The sequence below is a fragment of the Pimephales promelas genome, chromosome 5 (genome assembly GCF_988280905.1).
Source record: "Pimephales promelas chromosome 5, fPimPro1.hap1.1, whole genome shotgun sequence".
Lineage (NCBI taxonomy): Eukaryota > Metazoa > Chordata > Actinopteri > Cypriniformes > Leuciscidae > Pimephales > Pimephales promelas.
In genome coordinates, this window is record NC_142773.1 from 9,548,358 (window position 1) to 9,571,137 (window position 22,780).

Genomic DNA, 22,780 nt, shown 5'->3' on the forward strand with positions numbered 1-22,780 from the left:
TCAGCTAAATCAGTGATATTAACAGACACTCAGCTAAATTAACCACATTTACAACAATTCAGTCACTGTATTTAAACATGTGTGATTTTACTAAACTTGGTGTCTCTTTTAGATAAAAGTCCGTCATCAATAAATGTGTGATTGAATCCTGTGAATCACTGTCTCATCCATGCGATAACAGTTTAGCAGCCGGTCTCTCAGTATCACTGTCTAATAATCAAGTGTTGAGTGTTCATTATATTCCTCTTTTCTCCATCAGATAAAGATTCTCCGTCTGTGACACACACCTCCTGTTTAGTGCAAATGTCAAATCTCAACATCTTCAGTTTGGTTTGTTCATAAAGATATCCAACAGTGATATTTAAGGGAATTTGGTTTCTTTTAACATCACAAACAGGAAAAGTGTAGTTTCTGGACCTTTTGGTGACTGTCCATTTGGGAAAAAAGGTTCTTTCCCATTTCCATGATTTGTAAAACAGTTTTTTTCTTATTTTCATCCATCACGTCTAGTGCCGCCACCATTACCGCTCCTCACTTGTTGGTCTCCATTATGGCAGAAGTGAAGACATCCAATTTCAATTCTTCTGGAGGTTTTTTTCCTGCAGATTCATTTTTGTGTCTTTCCAATAAATGTTTTTCCTTAGGGAGAGTTTTTCCTTTGATCCCAGTTTCCTTGCTTCAGTTTTTTTTCTAAAATTGTGTAACAGATTCTTGATCCGAATAGGCCATTGTTTGTTGACAGAAGGAGAGGACAGCCAGTCGGTCACCATATGAATTAATATACTTTTCCATTTGCTCATCAGTCATGACAGAGAGCACAGACTTGTCAATCTGAAAGTGCAGAGAAGATCTAATTTTATAGACTGGTTCTTGAAAAAAAATACACTCATAAATGCACTCATGAACTTATAATATGTTAACACAGTCTAGATTTATTCATTTATTTTTTACAGCAAGTCACATCTTTATCTACACGCTGTCCTGGGTCTAAAATGGGGCTCAATATGAACATTCAGGGTATAATTAATCTAACTAGCCACTGGTAATTACAGTCGAGTGAATATGTTGGACTCACCCCTGCAGACTCTACAACATATTTAGTATGTAACAAATAAGAGCGATCACAAACATTGTATTTAGTACTGCCCTGATAAAGCTATTTCACATGACATATGTTTACATCTATTCCACATACAGAATAACAATGCCTAATAATGAATGAATTTGAACAAAATATAAACTGAATTATACCAGTGAAAGGGTTCATAAGTTCACATCATCTTGGTGACTTTAATATGTTGATGATCAATGCCTGTTTGTATGCTCTGTAATAGTTGTAGGTATCACACCTCTACTTGTGATACTTTAGGACTGTCACTAAAAGCACTCTCCTGCCCTCACGAACACACAAAAATACAGTCACTGATCATGTAGAAAGTCAGCCATCACCAGAGGAATGCACATTTTTTATCATGCTCATTTGTCTCATTTAAAGGAGTAGTTCACTTTTAAAAAATACCTTTGCTGATAATTTACTCACCTCAATGTCATCCAAGATGTCCATGTCTTTCTTTCTTCAGTTTAAAAGAAATTAAGTTTTTTGATGAAAACATTCCAGGATTTTTCTCCATATAATTGACTTCAATGGGAACCAAACGGTTCAAGGTCAAAAAGACACTTTCAGTACAAACTGCAAACTGTTCAAAGGGCTTTAAACGATTCCGGACGATGAAGGGTCAAGCGAAACGATCGCTCATTTAAAATAATAATAATAATAATAGAGTTTAAGTTTTATAAGCTCAAATGGTCACCACCACCATGTCAATGGTTCTCTTACGAGAGGTTCTCTCGTATTGCGTAAGCTAGCTTACGCTACGGGAAAGATTCATCTTTGCTGAGAAGTTGAAGCCAAAAAATTATTCCATAATTTTGTAATCATTGTCAACGCAGTCTCTCTGAGGCAGACCGTGAGTGGGGCTAGCTAGCAGCTCATTGGTTCGCTCAGAGAGAATGCACGAACCTATGGGAGAGCGCCGCTGAGCCCGCGGCCAATGAGCGGACGGCGCTCGCTCATTGCGTCAGAGCCCGCAGAAGGGGGCGTGGCTACAGTGTATAAAACTGGCTCTCCCAGGCTCGGTAGACGATTTTCATCATTTCAGCGAGCTACACGCATCCGCTGTTCTGGGAAGAAGCCGCCGTCGTCGAAAAGGCAACCTTCTAGCGAGCTCCGGAGACTGAGGAAGCCGGCCGTCTGCCACCTTCAGCCGTCCTGCAAGCTAGCGCCGTCCGACGCCGTATCCTTTTTACCATATTCCATTCACAAAAGAGCTCGAGCGTCTTTTTCAAGATGCCTTGCTTTTCCTGCGGTTCATGCCGCTCCCCACTCGAGGAAGGAGACCGCCACCCCATCTGCGCTCTCTGTCTCGGAGTGGAACACGCAGAGCTCGCCCTCGGCAACGGAGGATGCGACCACTGCGAAGACCTGCCTCTGTCCTCCCTGCGGGCACGACTGCAGGCGGTCAAGACTGCTCCCGCGCCGCCTCTCACTTCGCCGCGGAAGAATAAACGCCGCTCCCAGAGGCCGCCGGAGCCCCCTGCGGATCCATGCGGGCCGCCGCTGCCGCCCACCGACCGCTCTCCCTCTCCGCCCCAGCCGGACATACCGTTGCCGCCGAGTGGCCGCTCTGTCGCCTCCGACGACACCGCGGAAGAGAAGGACTCTTGTTCGCTGCACGCTTCGGACAGCGAAGACTGGTCGTCGATTAGCTCTTCGACGAGAGAGTCTGCGGGGACCCGCGCCGGCATTGAAGAGGAATTGCTGCGCCTCCTCTCACAGGCCGTCGACCGCCTGGGACTCGAGTGGTCGCCTCCCCCCGAGCAACCACCGAATCGCATGGACGGAAAATTCCTGCACCGGTGCCCGGCCCCCGCCTGCAGCCGGGCTGCTCCATTTCTGCCTGGGCTACACAGCGAGCTCACTAAGTGCTGGAATGCCCCCCTTTCGGCTCGTAATCGCTCCGACATGTCCGCCTCGCTGCGCTCGGTGGACGGAGCCGCCGAGAGGGGATATACTGCTATGCCGCCCGTTGAGGACTTGGTCGCCGCTCACCTCTGCCCGCCCTCCGCCAGATGGCGTTCTTCCCCTACGCTTCCTTCAAAAGCGTGCAGAGCGACCTCCACTTTCCATGCTCGCTCTCGCTCTGACAGCCACCACGGACAGCCTCCTCCCCGGGGGCCTCGACCCAAGATCACGCTGAAGCCTGATCAGCAAAAGTCTGCCTAGCACAGCTGAGAAAAGACGGCCTCCTCCCGCTGCGGCCGGACCGCCGTCGAAGTTTCGTCCTCTGCTAGTCCCCGAAGCCTCGCCGACTACAGTAGTGTTTACCGCCACAAAAAAGCCGGTTCCCATGCCAGCTTGCGAGCGACAAAAAGCCGTTTTCACGGCCACTCAGAGATTTCACAAAAAGAGCGTAAAAGCCTCAAGTGTAAAAAATGTGCCCACAAGCATGTGTTCACGCATACACACAAGCACAATATGCCCCGTGTCTCCCACAGAGCCCATTCTCTCAGAGTGGCCACTGACGCTCTAGTAGCAGAAAACATAAACACGCCCACGAGCCCGTGCGCGTGTCCCCCCTCTGCTCGCTCTGTCTCACGGCCCATAAACTCCTCTCTGAGTGTAAGTCCCGTTGCCACACACACTCTAAGCGCGCCCACACACAGTGTCCAGCCCGCTATGTGCAGCAATCAGGGCGAAATCGCCATTCAATCGCTAGCCGCATGCTGCGAAGCGTGGGAAGCCATCCCCGGCATCTCCCCGTGGGTTTTAAGCATCATAAAGAATGGCTATCGATTACAGTTTCGTCGCCGCCCGCCCCGCTCGCGCGTTCGGCTCGAATCCGCTGTCAGCCCAGCTGCGATGAACACGCTCAGAGATAGCGAAGCTGCTGCAGAAGGGCGCAATAGAGAGAGTTCCGCCATCTATGACCGAGTCGGGGTTTTACGGGCGTTATTTTCTTGTTCCCAAGAAAGACGGTGGCCTCAGGCCGATCTTAGATCTCAGGGTTTTGAACAAAGCGCTCATGAAGAGACCGTTCAATATGCTCACAGTCAGAAAACTCCTCGCGCACGTCCGCCAGGGGGACTGGTTCATCTCTCTAGACCTGAAAGACGCCTATATTCAGATCCAGATAAACCCTCATCACAGGCCATTCCTACGTTTCGCCTTCGAGGGTCTAGTTTACCAATATGCCGTCCTCCCGTTCGGCCTATCCTTAGCACCCCGTACGTTCACGCATCCAACACGGGTTGGGGTGCGGTCTGCGAGGGCTCACCGGCCGCCGGCCAGTGGTCGAGCCAGGAGAGTTCCCTACACATAAACTGTCTGGAAATGATCGCGGTTGAGAACGCGCTGCTGTCTTTCCTCCCACGCATACACGGTCACCACGTCCTGATTCGCTCAGACAATATGGCCGTGGTGTCATACATCAACCGTCAGGGCGGGGTCAGATCCAAGAATCTCTTTCATCTGACGCGCCGCATCCTATTGTGGTCCCAGAGTCACCTGCTCTCGCTCAGAGCGACGCACGTACCGGACCACCTGAACGACGGTCCAGACATGCTGTCCAGGAACCTGGTCTCCCCCGGAGAATGGTCCCTGCACACTCAAACAGTTCAAACATTGTGGCGCCTATTCGGCAGAGCAGAGATAGATCTTTTCGCGTCAGAAGAGAATGCTCACTGCCCGATATTCTTTTCAAAGAGCGAGGACGCGTTAGCCCAGGATTGGCCCCGCCGCCCGCTCTATGCTTTTCCCCCGATTTCTCTGCTTCCGCAGGTCATTCAGAGAATCAGGGACACACGCCACTCGGTGCTCCTCATAGTCCCGCGCTGGGAGAATCAGATTTGGTTCCCGGAGCTCACGCTGCTGTCACGGACAGCCCCGTGGCCCATTCCAATCAGAGCAGATCTCCTCACTCAAGCTCGCGGCTCGATCTGGCATCCCCATCCACAGCGCTGGGCGCTTCATGCATGGGTGACCAACGACTACTCGTCGATTTGCCAGAAGGAGTTCTGAACACAATCAAACATGCCAGAGCGGAATCTACTAGAAAGCTTTATGCTGCAAAATGGTCTGTGTTCTCCAGATGGTGCACCGACAAAAACTTGGACCCACGGACGTGCGAGGTTTCGTCTTTGCTCGTGTTCCTTCAGGAGATGTTGGATAAGGGCAGGTCCCCATCCACTCTAAAGGTTTACGTGGCAGCCATCGCGGCGTTCATTGAACCCCGGCGCGCCCAGTCGTTGGGCAAAGACGAGCTAATCATCCGCTTCCTCAGGGGAGCCAGAAGGATGAAACCCCCTCGCCCCCCCACGGTGCCGGTCTGGGATCTTTCTATAGTTCTAGAAGCTTTGAAAGCCCCACTGTTTGAACCACTCGAGTCCGTGGAGCTAAAATACCTCTCGCTAAAAACAGTTTTTCTGACTGCCCTCGCCTCAGTAAAATGCGTGGGGGACATTCACGTGCTGTCTTCTAGCGCCGCGTGCCTTGAGTTTGGACCTAATGACTCCTTTGTCATTCTGAAACCTAGACACGGTTATGTTCCAAAAGCGATTGGTACTCCCTTCAGGGCGCAAGTGATCTGTCTATCGGCGCTGCCTGCATCCGATAGTGAACGTGACACTGATCGCCTCTGCCCGGTCCGGGCTCTGAGAGTGTACACTACACGCGCTGCTGCGTTCAGACGCTCGGAGCAGCTGTTTGTGTCGTTCGGCGGCCGCACCAAGGGTCTAGCCGCCTCTAAACAGACACTGTCTAGGTGGATAGTGGATGCTATTGCTTCTGCTTACGCCTCAAAAGACCTGCCTTGCCCGCTGGGCGTCAGGGCTCATTCCACCAGAGGCATGGCCTCATCGTGGGCATGGTCCTGCGGAATTTCCATTCATGACATTTGTGTGGCTGCGGGATGGGCCTCCCCCTCCACTTTTATCAGATTCTATAAATTGGAAGTTCCCGCCTTACAGGCTAAATTACTGGCGGTCTAGTACTATACAGCTCTCCTATAAGAATCTGCACTATTGGGAGTCCTATCACAACCGGTTCGCCCCTTGTGCTTCCCCCTATGTGCTTATGCGTATACGTTCACGGCCCGCTATGCCGGCCGCCTTAAGGGCGTTTTGCATTAGATGATAACGGCCGCTATGCTGGCCACCTTATTGTCTTCTTCCACCTTAAGACTCCCCCGGTGTTTTTCCCCCTGGGATGCTTAGTGGTTACATAGCGCGCACGGCGTTGACCAGATGTTCCCTTAGCGTAAGCTAGCTTACGCAATATGAAAGAACCTCTCGTAAGAGAACGAATCGGTTACCTAACGTAACCTCGGTTCTCTCTAGATGAGGGAACGAGTATTGCGTTCCCGGCCGTGCTTGCACCATCAGTGTTTCGCTTCATGCTGAAAGAAATCGTCTACCGAGCCTGGGAGAGCCAGTTTTATACACTGTAGCCACGCCCCCTTCGGCAGGCTCTGACGCAATGAGCGAGCGCCGTCCGCTCATTGGCCGCGGGCTCAGCGCCGCTCTCCCATAGGTTCGTGCATTCTCTCTGAGCGAACCAATGAGCTGCTAGCTAGCCCCGCTCACGGTCTGCCTCAGAGAGACTGCGTTGACAATGATTACAAAATTATGGAATAATTTTTTGGCTTCAACTTCTCAGCAAAGATGAATCTTTCCCGTAGCGTAAGCTAGCTTACGCAATACTCGTTCCCTCATCTAGAGAGAACCGAGGTTACGTTAGGTAACCGATTCGTTTTCCACCATCAATTCTCCAAACAACAATCCTCCTCTGCCTTTCCTGTGTGGATGATTTGACTCACTCTACAGGTTTGTGGAAGTTTAATTAAGTCCATTCACTAACATTTATATAAGCCTATAGCCTAGTCACATAATCATATATTCTTTCTGACACATAAACACCATAGAAACCATAACATAATTAGACCAACATTTACTTGCATCAAGCACAACTCTGTTGGTATTTTTATCATTTTTATTAATATAATTATTACATTTAATTTATTGCCACACTTTAATATGTGAATTATTATCAGAAATCTTAAGGATGAAGGATAAAACAACAGCTCTGCGCGCGCTGCTCCAGCCCATTGGCTGCTCATAAACACGGCTGCTGTAACTTTAAACTGCCACAAGATGGCGCTGTTTTACATTTACATTTAGTCATTTAGCAGATGCTTTTATCCAAAGCGACTTCCAACTGAGGACTAAAGCAAGCGAGTCATCGTGAAGAGGCAAAAACAACGCCAGAAGTGCTAAAATACAAAGTTCAGGCATTGCTCAGAGTAGCAGAAGACACATTAAAGGAAAGAGAAAGAATGATTTTTATTATTTTTGCTCCATTCCGGACTTTTCGACACTCTTGATGTTTTATTTTTTTATTTTTATTTTTTATTTCAGATCACATTCGTTACAATTTTCCGAAAAAAAAGAGAAAGAGATTGACCTTGTAATACATAAATCATTTAGTTACAGTTCACAATTTCATAAAGAATAAACATATATATATATATGTTTATTCTTTATGAAATTGTGAACTGTATATATACTGTATATATATATATATATATATATGTAACTATATAACTATACTATATATATACATAGCCAATAGATTTGAAACAAATATCATATGAAAAACAAATAATCTATATAAAAATTATAAACAACATAATATCAGACAGTAAATATCAGTTAAATTAATTATAAAGTTAAATAAGGTAAATATTACATACAATCTGATGCTGATTTACCATCTAATCCAGAAATACAGTCTATATCATTTAAATCAAGTTTAAAAACATTCATAAATTTCGATTAATGAAAAAAGAATATTCCAAGCAAAATTAATAAGTTGATTATTGTACAGAGGAGTTTGAGTCAGAAAAGTGAAAGATGTCAAAACTATCCACAAGTTTCCGAGGGGCGCTCCTGTAAAAAATAAAGTGGGTGAAACTTCCGGTGACGCGGCGGAAGTAGCATTCCAATGGTATTTTGTGTGTTAGTTAGCGAAGAGGCTAGCTGTTTTTCAGAGAGATTTATTTTACTATTTAAAGACGCAAATCTTTATAGGAGATGTCGTTACGGAGCTCAGGGACAACATGTGCTGTTCGCGGTTGTATGTATAGCCGGACTAAACTAATTTAGTGGCTTAAACGGGATTGTTTTGAACATAAGCTGAAAACGAAATCAGAGTGTTCCTGACAGAGCCCGTCTCTGATCCTGCCAACCACTGTAGTTTCCATCATCTCCCAAAAGACGACGAATCTTCCTGTGTACATTTGTTTAAATTCTTAATGTTCTATAAACTCTATCAGCATGTGATTGGCTGTTCGCTACTGATGTTACACCTAAACTCAGGATCAAAGCCTGTGTTGACAGAATACCAAATGTGTCAGTTAATGTATTCAAGCAGCACATTCATTTATAATTTTGAATAAACTCCAAAGCACAATGACTAAGTGTGTATTTTTTATTTTAATTGTTTGTCAGCTCGCACAACTGTCTGTCACCATGCCTTGAGTATTGATTATTAACTCTTTCCCCGCCAGCGTTTTAAAAAAAAGTTGCCAGCCACCGCCAGGGTTTTTGACGATTTTCGCTAAATTTGAATGGCCCGCTGAATATTTTCTTCCATGAATATATGAAGATGATATATATAAAAATAAAGATCTGAGCCTCTGCTTTTAGGCAAAAAAAACGTTTTTATTTTATCTTCATCTGTTCTTTTTTTATTGCCTCTTGAACAGAGGTAGGTTTTGTCAAAAACACAACATTTTGGACAAAAAACTGAGAAAAAGGTATTTTTATCAAACAAGTGCATTTAAAAGCAGAATACATTCAGATGTTGTTTCCTTCATATATAAAACTTTCCAAAATAAATTAAAAACATAAAATAAATGTAAAATATATCAAATTTCCCAGGATGTAAGGGAAATGTAACTTTTGCAATAAAACTTCTGCCTCTGCCTCTCTGTGTTCTACCTGTGAATAATGAATAATTGGAATTACAAAAAAACAGGCCTAGACACACACACACACACACACACACACACACACACACACACACACACACACAAATACATATTACAATGTGGTAAATGTGCACAAAGAGAGAAATAATTTGACAATTACACCTTCATATTTAGACAGCCACACATAAATGCCTGCACACACACATACTATAGTGTCATAATATTATACGATCTATCTGCGGCACGTCCATGGCTAGCATGAACATGTGCATCTCTCTCACTGACTACTTCGTCCCGATCAGATTCAGAATGATCAAATAAAGAGTGACCGGACCCGAGTCCATTAACCTCCAGTACTTCAGCCATATACCTCTGCATTGTCTGTCTGATACATTCTCACTACTCCACTGTTTGAGACGATTGCGATCTGTTTCTCTGATCAAAGAGTTGCGCAATCATTCAGGACATGCGCGCGGGTCTTCCTTACCGTATACCACCTAAAACACGGATACCCGGAAAATTCCGTGTTTGGCGCAGATGCGTTTTTTCATTAAACACGGAAAATTCCGTGTTTGGCGGGGAAAGAGTTAATAATGTTACTGCGGAGGGTAAAGGTACTGTTATTTCCCCCTTTTGAATTTCGTTGAGGTTGTGTTCCCACATCGTTAGCTAGTTTGGATCGCTATAACTTGAATGACTGTCAACTGTTGAATGAACGAGTGTCAAGCATGTCAAATCGCGCTTTGTTTACTTCCAACCGGAAGTCGCGCCCACTTTTGACGCAAGGCCTCATGGGGCGTAGGAAACTTGTGGATATAAATGTAAGTTTAAGGCAAAGTGTCAATTAATAAAACATTGTATATCATTCCCCAGAGAAGAGCATGTGAACAGCTGTAGAACAAAAGCTGCATTTCTCGTCTACAGTCGGGATACATTTCCAAATAATCTTGTTACAGGGGTATATAGTGCTGAAGAATTTTAAATGATATTTCTTTTACTTTGTAATTATAAATCTATGTGGGTTACTTCATGCTCTATTCCCATTAATATTTCCATACAAGGGACCATTTGTACCTGGAGGCAGGGATAGATTTCACACATAAAAGCTTTTTATTACTTTGTTGTTGATTTTTCTGTCTAGAAAAGATAGACTATTTATTGAAACACGTGCTGGAGACTAATACATTAATTTGATCAAATCTGTCCATCTCTAAGTAGGGCGATGATCCCATGGGGTTTAGCTCTGGATACAATATCAAACTCTTTTCTTGCAGGATGGACATTAAGTTCATCATGAGTTAAAATTTTATTTGAGTTATTTAATAATTGGGATACCAGTAGAATATTATGTTTAAAGCAGTTTTCCAAAGATAAAGTTTGGATCAATGTTCCAGAAACTGTTTGGATTTTCCACAAATCTTTTAATCCAGTTGATTTTTAATATCTCATTGAAAAGTGAGAAGTCAATGACCGATAAACCCGCCTCCTCAATTTTATTAGTCAAGAAGTTTTTCCTGATTTTATGAGGCTTCTTCCTCCATATAAAGTTATATAATAGTTTGTCTAGATTGGCACATTGTAACTTATGAATTTCTATTGATGTAAATAAATCTGCAGCTCGTGAGAGACCTTCTGCTTTAGAAAGAAGAACCTGCCATACGTAGATATATCTCTTGATCCAAGAGTCAAACTTTAATGAATATAGTCATGTAGTAAAGAGATATTACTCTGTCATCAACTTTTGATTAGGACTGATTTTATTCCATTATAAGTTACTAAATTCTTTATATTGATGCCACATATTTGACCCGAATGCTTATTTTTAAGAGAAAACTGCTCACATTTTGAAAGATTTAGATTCAAGCCTGAGCTTTCAGAAAATTGGCTTACAACATTTAGTGCAACTCCTATTTGGGATTCATTTTTTAGAAACAGGGTCGTGTCATCAGCCAGCGGTCAGATTTGTATTTCTCTTTCATTTAATGTAATTCCTTTGAATGAACTCTTGTGAATTAAATGACAGAGTTTGAGCTTCAATCCCCAATAGAAGAGGCGAGGTGGGGCAGTCTTGGCGGAGACCTTTGTGTGTGTGAAATCTAGATGAGTTTCCATTAGCCGATCTAACACAACTGTTTCCTCATGTACAGAGTTTATACAGCATTAATACAATTCTTACCAAAAGTAAAACAGTTTAAAGTGTCAATAATAAACTTGTGGCTTACCATGTCAAAGGCTTTTTGAAAGTCTAAGAATAAAATAAGGTGTTGTTCATCATCTAGAAAGTCTTTGTATCCAATCAGATCCAAAACTAAGAGCATGTTATTGGTTATGTGACGATCTTTCATGAAACCAGATCGGCATTCATCATTTAAAGTGTGTAATTTAGATTTGAGACGTTTTGCTAAGATAGATGCTAGAATCCGATTCGTGACCTTATAAAAGCTCCTTTTGCTTTGTTCTCATACAAAATGTCTAGTTGGTTTTGTAAGTCTAATGTGGCATTATTATCTATGGCTCAAATGCTCTTTTTCAGCAAGTTTGTTAATATTTTTGATTAGAGTGTGTATGTTACACTTTTCTTTGTGTGTGCCAATATCTTGCCATAAACCGAGCAGACGCCTCTAATTTTATTTTAAGAAGTTTATATCCATGATGTCCCAAAATGATTCCCTATTCTAGCCGCCTCCCACTGTTCTGAGATCAGGAGATCTATTTTCATTTTTAGCTCTTCATGAGATAGTAGAGAATGATTTAATTTCCAGTAACCGCTAGAGAATCTCCCTCTTGGTTCCTTGCTGATCTGAATATCTAAAGAAATGTCCTTATGGTGTGTGAGAACAGCAGCAGAAACAGTGCATGACTCAATGGAGGGTCTAAATCCGCCGAGATCAGCCAGAAATCTCTCCTGGACTGCAGCGTGTGCGAACTATTGCTCCAAGTGTGTGTTTTCAACAATGTGTGTTTTTCTCTCTCAAAGAGAAGCACAAGGTCAGAGTTTACAACAAAGTCCTTGTGTGGCTCCGTAGGAAACATCTTAAAGGATCTCCACATCCTCTATGAAGGCTCGGGTTCCTCTGAAAAAAGCTGGCTTTCCTTGTTTCCTCACTTCTTCGATGCGGGGCCACAGCCTTTCTCGGGTCTTCTTGTCAGCCAGAGTGAGATCTCGCTGAAAGTGTGGTTTCGTGCATTCTTCCAGAAGTCATCCCTCGCTGTGCGGAAGGCAAAGAGGATAATCACGGAGCGAGGGTGTGTGTTGCCGGCTTGACTCATCTATTGGTTAGGGCCTATTTGCTGACAGATGTTGATCACCTTTCTTTTGACATGTTCCTCCTTTCCTCTGGTAGCCCATACAGCCGGAGCCCATCTCCACCTGTCTCTTTCAGTCTCAGTGAGACGAATTTCCATGTTTTTTATAGTTTTTCATGACTGTTGCAAAGCTCAGATAACTTTTTGTTTTCATTTTTCAAAGCTTCAATTTCGACGAAGGCAAAATTAAGGGAGGTTTTCAGCTCTTTGATGCCTGACTTCTACAAACCCAATTCCATAAAAGTTGGGACACTGTACAAATTGTGAATAAAAACAGAATGCAATGATGTGGAAGTTTCAAATTTCAATATTATATTTAGAATACAACATAGATGACATATCAAATGTTTAAACTGAGAAAATGCATAATTTTAAGGGAAAAATAAGTTGATTTTAAATTTCATGGCATCAACACATCTCAAAAAAGTTGGGACAAGGCCATTTTTACCACTGTGTGGCATCCCCTCTTCTTTTAATAACAGTCTGCAAACGTCTGGGGACTGAGGAGACAAGTTGCTCAAGTTTAGGAATAGGAATGTTGTCCCATTCTTGTCTAATAAAGGCTTCTAGCTGCTCAACTGTCTTAGGTCTTCTTTGTTGCATCTTCCTCTTTATGATGCGCCAAATGTTTTCTATGGGTGAAAGATCTGGGGCCTCATGTATAAACGTTGCGTACGCACAAAATGGGCATAGAAATATGCGTACGCATTTTTCCACACGCACATCGGGATTTATAAAAAATAAACTTGGCGTAAATAAGTGCGCACCGTAAGGATGCTCTTGACCGTGCGTACGCACTCTTTTAGAAGAGTATGGGTTTTGGCGACACCGATGGTGAGCTGGAGTCAAATGTCTTTTTGCTCACTATTAGACAGAGAGTCTAAAGAAAATTATACATCTACAGAAAGATAATACAAATATAATTTCACAAACCTATCATCACTTGAAGCAAACATCCATCCCTTCTTAAATGACCGCGCCTGCACGCGCGTTGGGCCGTTTGGTGAAACTGACGCATATAGCCTATAATCTAACGGCAGATGGAGTAAAACCGTAAATCTTCATTATGAGTCCAAATCATAAATACAGTCCATATTCACAATAACAGTTTAAATAAATAAGAGAATGGTTTAAACTATGTTTTACTTTTGATATAAACATTTAGATTAAATATGCCATTCTCATTAATGGAGTTAAACTCTTAAACTACATGAAATCATTACTGAGAAGTTACAATATATATATACACTCACCGACCACTTTATTAGGTACCCCATGCTAGTAACGGGTTGGACCCCCTTTTGCCTTCAGAACTGCCTCAATTCTTCGTGGCATAGATTCAACAAGGTGCTGGAAGCATTCCTCAGGGAGTTTGGTCCATATTGACATGATGGCATCACACAGTTGCCGCAGATTTGTCGGCTGCACATCCATGATGCGAATCTCCCGTTTCACCACATCCCAAAGATGCTCTATTGGATTGAGATCTGGTGACTGTGGAGGCCATTTGAGTACAGCGAACTCATTGTCATGTTCAAGAAACCAGTCTGAGATGATTCCAGCTTTATGACATGGCGCATTATCCTGCTGAAAGTAGCCATCGGAAGTTGGGTACATTGTGGTCATAAAGGGATGGACATGGTCAGCAACAATACTCAGGTAGGCTGTGGCGTTGCAACGATGCTCAATTGGTACCAAGGGGCCCAAAGAGTGGCAAGAAAATATTCCCCACACCATGACACCACCACCGCCAGCCTGAACCGTTGATACAAGGTAGGATGGATCCATGCTTTCATGTTGTAGACGCCAAATTCTGACCCTACCATCCGAATGTCGCAGCAGAAATCGAGACTCATCAGACCAGGCAACGTTTTTCCAATCTTCTATTGTCCAATTTCGATGAGCTTGTGCAAATTGTAGCCTCAGTTTCCTGTTCTTAGCTGAAAGGAGTGGCACCCGGTGTGGTCTTCTGCTGCTGTAGCCCATCTGCCTCAAAGTTCGACGTACTGTGCGTTCAGAGATGCTCTTCTGCCCACCTTGGTTGTAACGGGTGGTTATTTGAGTCACTGTTGCCCTTCTATCAGCTCGAACCAGTCTGGCCATTCTCCTCTGACCTCTGACATCAACAAGGCATTTCCGCCCCCACAGAACTGCCGCTCACTGGATGTTTTTTCTTTTTCGGACCATTCTCTGTAAACCCTAGAGATGGTTGTGCGTGAAAATCCCAGTATATTAGCAGTTTCTGAAATACTCAGACCAGCCCTTCTGGCACCAACAATCATGCCACGTTCAAAGTCACTCAAATCCCCTTTCTTCCCCATACTGATGCTCGGTTTGAACTGCAGGAGATTGTTTTGACCATGTCTACATGCCTAAATGCACTGAGTTGCCGCCATGTGATTGGCTGCTTAGAAATTAAGTGTTAACGAGCAGTTGGACAGGTGTACCTAAGAAAGTGGCCGGTGAGTGTATATATATATATATATATATTAGGGATGGGGCCGATCCGATCCAGTATCGGTATCGGGACCGATACCAGCATAATTCACGTATCGGATTTTTCCGATCCAACCTGCGGAGAAATCCGATATTTATGATCCATGTCTGCGCTTTAACGTTGTCTGCTGAAATGACTCCAAAAGTGATTCCCGCCGGGCCTGCTAGTCTGCTATAGCTGGCTGCAAACTGTGGAATGGATACCCTGAACGGAGGTGCAGCTCAATCAGTGACTGTAAAACATAGGGCTCAATGAGACACACCCCCGCTCAGGAAATCCATTCCGCAGTTTGCAGCCAGCTAGCAGGATAGCACTGGCCTAACATGTTCGCTGTGTGGAAATCATATGGTGGAACTGGAAACACCGCTGCAGTGCAGAGCAAGACAGCAAAGTGCAATGTTTGCAAAGCCGTATTAGTTAAACTATTTGATGCATGTTTGCAATTGGCAGTCCAGAAGAGAAAGAGAGAGATCTCTCACGCGGTGCAACAGCAAGCACAACATGACAGCCCGGCGTAATGAGTGACGACAGAGGAAACGTAGCCTGGTTACACTTTAGATCTGTGATATTAGTCTGATTTCCAAATATTAAAGAATATATTGAGGTAAAAAAAAACATTAAAAACAATAGCCGCATTCTGTCTAGCCAACTTCCTTCCCATCGCGGCGGTGCGCTGTCATTCCTCCCTAAAACTCAAACTTTAAGACAGAATCAGCACGATCGATGATTGTAGTAAAATGCAGTCTCTGCTGCACTCTTAAAATGGATGTGTTAAAAACAACACAACCTGTGTTATATCTTAACACATCTGTGTGTTTAGTTAAGGACAACACATTTTGTGTTACTTTTAACTCAACCAGTGTGTTATTGTTCTTAACACAGGGAGTGTGATTTCACTAAGTTTGCACTTTGAATTAGATTAAAATGTAGCAACTGACAAAATATTGTGTGTAAATAAGTTTTATTTACACTGGTGCACTCTTATAAAATGATTTTGTAAATAACACAACCTGTAAAAAGAGATGTTAAAAATGACACATGCTGTGTAGATTTTAACACATAAAGTGTGTGTGCTTAGGGACAACACATTTTGTGTAGATTTTAACACATGTTGTGTAGATTTTAACACATGTAGTGTGTGTGCTCAGGGACAACACATTTTGTGTAGATTTTAACACATGTTGTGTAGATTTTAACACGTTTTGTAGATTTTAACACATTTAGTGTGTTTGCTCAAGGACAACACATGTTGTGTCAAATTTAACACACAACCTGTGTTGTTTCTTTACACATCTCTGTGTTTATAAGGATTACACATTTTGTGTTACGTTTAACACAACTAATGTGTTAGACAGCAGCAGTGTGTTGTTGAAACCTTTTACACACTAATGTGTTATAGTAACACAACTTGTGTCAGATATGCGTCACATGTGACTGTAGTCGGAGAGTATTTGCCAGAGTTACTTCCCGTGTGCTTACAAAAGTGTTTGGATGAACACTGACACGTATTGGTAACTTGTGTTTATGTAGTCCAGTGATGTTTAATAGAGTTTGTTTGAACATTTGGATGTTTTAAACATCATTAATCTACATAGACAAGCTCTTATTGAGAATTAACAGAGGTTTGATGTTTCATTTCAGTTTTATTTCAAGTCACCAGAATCGTGATTAATGGCTCCTTTATTTGGGCTCTTGACTCTTGTTTTAGTGTTTCTCTGGCTGCTGTAACTGTATTTTAATCAAATACATCTGTTATGGTGACAGAAAATATGATCAGAAGGTTCTTGATGATGTCATAATCAGCAAGTTATGATCAAGTTTTTGAGTATATGGATGGTGTGCTTTATTTTAATGATGTATTGTTAGTTTTGAAGGTTTTGTGAAACTACATCCAGCTATCCAGAAGTGCAGAATGACAAAAAAAAGTTTAAAGCTACAGCAGAAACCAGTCAAACACAGATATCAAGAATCAGCGTATGGATCTCAATAATGGTGACAAACGAAACGTTTCATGCCGCAATGCATGCTGGGACTTATGGATGAGCTTTGTACTAGAGACATGAAGCTTTGCCACCATTGTTGAGAGTCATATGCTGATTCTTGATGTCTGTTTTTGACTAGTTTCTGCTGCAGCTTTAAACGTTCTCTAAACATATTTTTTAAAGAATTATAGTATAAGGTAGCACCATAATATCATTTAAACACTGAGTATCTGTAATCAAATATAAGTGATCAAATATAAGTTATCTCTTAAACATTAAACTTCTCTTGCTATGTTAAAAAACATCATGTTGAAAAATGATCATTTAATGATCTTTTTCCTCAAGATAATTTCAACTGTTTCAGATGTGCAATATAAATACACAGAAACAGCAAACAGAGAAACAAATGGTAAAGAGTGAAGGGTCAAGAGCCTAAATAAAGCTGCCACTAATCACGATTCTGGTGACTTCAAAACAAACATTCAATGAATCGTCAACACAAAACCTGGTAATTCTCAATAAGTGTTTCTGTAGACGTCTGGCAGAAATAAATTGTTTGTTATAATAAATTAGTTATTAATAACAAGTGAAATCAGCATTTGAAAAAAAAAACATTGAAACCGAGGCATGATGTGATTGGCTGCCAAAAACACTCATTAATCTGAAGTTTTTTATGAATTAAGATTTTATTTATTTATTGTAATGTATTGTTTCATTTATTTTAGAGCTTGTTATGGGATACCATAGAAAATATACTACCTCTAATTAGGTTCTTAAACACAAACTTCCCTCCACCCATTAAAATTCTATCCAGTTACATTTTAACACACATTGTGTGTTAAAAACTACACAACTTGTGTCAAAATACCATCAACACATGATGTGTGTTGTTTTTTAACACATCTCTTTTTAGAGTGTGTTACTAAATTGCGTCACACTTTTAATAATAAAAAGAGCTATTAAAAGCACAAAATTTGCGCAAGAGATGTTGTTCCCAGTGCGGCGCGCTCCGAAACAGACCGCAACAAGACAAGCAAATTATAATCTGGGCTTCATATGCGCGTCTAAACGATCAAATGTAGCCTGCACAAAAATGTCAAACCGACCGACTTGGAGATTAACACTTAAACAATTTATTATGTCTAAAATGAACGTAGTTATGGAAATATTTGGGAGAAAATATGGTGCATCAGTAGACTATGAAATCTGAACTCGTTCTTAAAGGGGCAGCAGTATAAATGTGACGATTGCGATTACTGAGAATCAAACAACCAAAGGCAAAGAGAAAATCACTCACAGCTCTTGAATGAATTACTTCAGCTTTAATAAGCATAAATCTATCTATGATAAACTTTGCAGTGCTATTTTACTTTTGATTACTTTATTATAATTCTTTTTAAGACCATACCTGAACAATGTTTGTAGACCTTCCTGAAATTAAAGCACTGTGTAGGCCTGTATAATGTGTATCTTTGTTTAATTGTCTATCTATTGTTTAATATATATATATATATATATATATATTAGGGCTGGGTAAAAATATCGATTCATCAATGCATTGCAATTTTTTGCTTCTCAATTCAATATCGATTCATCAAATCCTATGAATCGATTCAGCCATCCAGGCCAGTGGCGGCGCTGTGGGCTACACTCAGCGTTGTACAAGTCGCGCTTTAGCCCTTAGCAAAACAGCGCGATGACGGACAGCAGCTTCACTCCGTTCAAGCCTGATTCAAGCCTGCACCGCCAACATTAAAAGCCGACGTTTAGGCTCATTTTGGATTCCACTGTAAGCCGGGAACTATGGAAGCTTGTTTCCGCCACAAAATGGAAAATAAAAAAGGTAATTGCGACTTTTTATCTCACAATTCTGACTTTTTTTTTCTCACAATTGGGAGTTTACCTCTCGCAATTCTGACTTTATTTCTCAGAATTGCAAGATATAAAGTCAGAATTGCGAGATATAAAGTCGCAATTGGGTGTTATAAAGTCAGAAATGCGAGATATAAAGTCACAATTGTGTGATATAAAGTCGCAATTGGGTGTTATAAAGTCAGAATTGCGAGATATAAAGTCACAATTGCGTGATATAAAGTCGCAATTGGGTGTTATAAAGTCAGAAATGCATGATATAAAGTCAGAAATGTGTGATATAAAGTCAGAATTGCGTGATATAAAGTCAGAAATGCATGATATAAAGTCAGAAATGCATGATATAAAGTCAGAATTGCGTGATATAAAGTCAGAAATGCATGATATAAAGTCTATGAGATATAAACTTCTGAGAGGGAAAAAGGTTAGTATTTTTTCCCCCTTAGAATTGGCCTGTGTGATCAGCTATTAAGTGTTATTGTTTACAAAATTATAATTAGAATATAAAATTGCACTTTTTTGAGTATGCACATTTTGTGCTTCTGTTTACATTTCTTTTATAACTTGAATGTATAAGAAGAAAGAAATATACTTTCTACTACTTAGTTACTTGCACTTTAGAGGTGTTGTTAAAGCACTGTACAGTGCTCGTCACAGTTCTGTTTGAATTCAACACATACAATATTGTAAATTTGTATTCTGCTGAATAAACCATGACAGGAAACAAACATGCTGGGGTCAATTTGTTCTTGAACATTGGCAAAACTGCGCACATTACTTAAAAATATACTCAGGCACTTAATTACTTGTGTATTTACTTATTATTGAATCGATATCGAAGCTAATAAGTCAATATTGAATCGAATCGAAATCGAATCGAAGCCTCAAGAATTGAAATCGAATCGAATTGTGAAATACCTAACAATACCCAGCCCTAATATATATATATATATATATATATATATATATATATTGACATACATACATATGTATCATCCTTGCCTGTAGAGAGGAGTTTATTTCAGCATTATATAAAATCAACAATAATGATAAATACTATTAAAGCAAACACAGCTCTGGTATCGGAAAAGTATCGGTATCGGCCGATATCCAAAGTCAGGTATCGGGATCGGATCGGAAGTGAAAAAATGTGGATCGGTGCATCCCTAATATATATATATATTCAATAAATAGAAATAGACCTTTTTGTTGTGGATGCATTGCTTTTGAACACTTTTCTTCTGCCATGCTGTGTTTTGATGTTTTAACTAGAGATTGTCTGAGAAAACTGTTTAGTGCAAATAATGCACAACCATGTCTATCTCTTCCCTTAAAACCTCTTCCATTATCCATTAAAATAGAAATCAATAAAAATACTATTTGGCCAGTGGAAAAGATTGAGAAAAACTTTCTCTGAAATGTATTTAACACTATTTGATTTATTCATTCAAAAACAAGGCAAGGATATAGGCTACTAAAAAAAATGTTTGTAATAATGTGACGGCACATCCGCATTTCATATTTTCCTAACGTCTTGTACCGTTAAACTTGGTATCACGTGGATGAATAATCATATGCAAATGATATGCAGATGAGGATATGCATAGTAAAACTAGGCGTTGTAATCTCCAAATATGGTTATTTCGGGGAGGAGACGCACGTGCGCATAATCTCCCGCTGACTGGGTTTTATAAAGTGAATTCTGCGCAGGTTCTGGCGTACGAACGGTTTTATAAATCTGAAAACTTTTGTGCGTACGCAAATTCTGCCTTATGTGCGTACGCACACTTTAAGGATGAAATCTACGCAAAGTTTTATGCATGAGGCCCCTGGACTGCAGGCTGGCCATTTCAGTACCCGGATCCTTCTTCTACGCAGCCATGATGTTGTAATTGATGCAGTATGTGGTTTGGCATTGTCTTGTTGGAAAATACAAGGTCTTCCCTGAAAGAGACGATGTCTGGATGGGAGCATATGTTGTTCTAGAACTTGGATATACCTTTCAGCATTGATGGTGCCTTTCCAGATGTGTAAGTTGCCCATGCCACACGCACTCATGCAACCCCATACCATCAGAGATGCAGGCTTCTGAACTGAGCGCTAATAACAACTTGGGTTGTCCTTGTCCTCTTTAGTCCGGATGACATGGCGTCCCAGTTTTCCAAAAAGAACTCCAAATTTTGATTCGTCTGACCACAGAACAGTTTCCCACTTTGCTAGAGTCCACTTTAAATGAGCCTTGGCCCAGAGAAAACGCCTGCGCTTCTGGTTCCCGTTTAGATATGGATTCTTTTTTGACCTATAGAGTTTTAGCCGGCAACGGTGAATGGCACGGTGGATTGTGTTCACTGACAATGTTTTCTGGAAGTATTCTTGAGCCCATGTTGTGATTTCCATTACAGTAGCATTCCTGTGTGTGATGCAGCGCCGTCTAAGGGCCCGAAGATCACGGGCATTCAGTATGGTTTTCCGGCCTTGACCCTTATGCACAGAGATTGTTCCAGATTCTCTGAATCTTTGGATGATATTATGCACTGTTGATGATGATAACTTCAAACTCTTTGCAATTTTTCTCTGAGAAACTCCTTTCTGATATTGCTCCACTATTTTTTGCCTCAGCATTGGGGGAATTGGTGATCCTCTGCCCATCTTGACTTCTGAGAGACACTGCCACTCTGAGAGGCTCTTTTTATACCCATTCATGTTGCCAATTGACCTAATAAGTTGCAAATTGGTCCTCCAGCTGTTCCTTATATGTACATTTAACTTTTCTGGCCTCTTATTGCTACCTGTCCCAACTTTTTTGGAATTTGTAGCTCTCATGAAATCCAAAAGGAGCCAATATTTGGCATGGCAATTCAAAATGTCTCACTTTCAACATTTGATATGTCATCTATGTTGTATTATAAATATAATATTGAAATTTGAAACTTCCACATCATTGCATTCTGTTTTTATTCACAATTTGTACAGTGTCCCAACTTTTATGGAATTGGGTTTGTAGTCTCTTACCATCAGTTCCAGGTTATCCGCTCTCTGGTTAACTGCAGCCTGAATGACAGCCTGAAGATCCTCTAAAGACAAGTCGCTCCTTTCTTTCCTTTGTACTTTTAAGGCAGGGCTGGACGAGGGGCGACCAACCGGAGCAACAACCTCAGAGTCCGTGGAGAAGTAATCGGTCATTTTTCCACCGTTGTTTTCTTTTTGGTTAGCTTCAGCGCTTGAACTCTGCCTTTACATTCTGTTTTTGTTCAGACATAATATGGTGTAACAACGTCACCGACAACAGTAAAGTAGTTACACCATCGTTAAAAGCAAAGTTGGGAGGCCAGAAGAAAAAGTTGGCGCTGCTCCGCCTTTACCGGAAGTCTCGACACTCTTGATGCTTCGAATCTTTTCCCGAAACATTCAGGGGAAAGCCTCAGTGCTTCACGAGGCTTCATTTCCCCATCCCTACAGTACAAACACACACACACGTTGCTTACTGTGCCATAAGGCTTACATCCTGGTTACCCAGTGCTGACTGTGCCATTCATTTGCCAAATGTTGTCCAACTATTTTGCAATTGTAATGAAGCTGTTGTTATAGGAAAGAGGAGGCGGGAACCGGTGAACATTGAACACTTTTATTAAAAAAAAAAAAAAAAAACATCTACAAGTATAAGCCAGCAGCCCCTGGCGGACGACAGAAACAGAACATAACACAAGTTCAGGCCTGTTCTTCTCTCAATCTCCACTGTCTCCTCCTTTTATGCTTCTGCTTCTCCGTGAGAGATACAAGAGATACTGTGGCAGGAGTAATTTGGCTGAATAATAAACCAACATTAAGCACATGTTTCTAATACACATGCTAACACACACGCTGCTTTATTTAATAGTGAAGTCTGAGTCTCTTCCACCTGTATGAAACACATTTACACATGTATTTCTCCTCATAGACAGCAGTGAGACTCTTCTGTGGATCACCTGATGGTTTCTGCTCCTCTCATCTCCGTTTCACAGATTTAAACTATGTAAAATGTCTTCTAATCTTGGTAAATAGATCATCATCATCTGCTCTGTAAAGTGGAACAGAAGAGA

General features: G+C 41.6%; 1 protein-coding gene and 1 pseudogene across 1 annotated transcript in view; both read right to left on the reverse strand.

The window, feature by feature from the left end:
• Positions 1 to 22,780, reverse strand: part of LOC120492842 (uncharacterized) — a 349,229-nt gene that overhangs the window by 262,815 nt on the left and 63,634 nt on the right. The gene's annotated exons all lie outside the window — the stretch shown is intronic.
• Positions 204 to 21,884, reverse strand: LOC148981368 (uncharacterized; annotated as a pseudogene).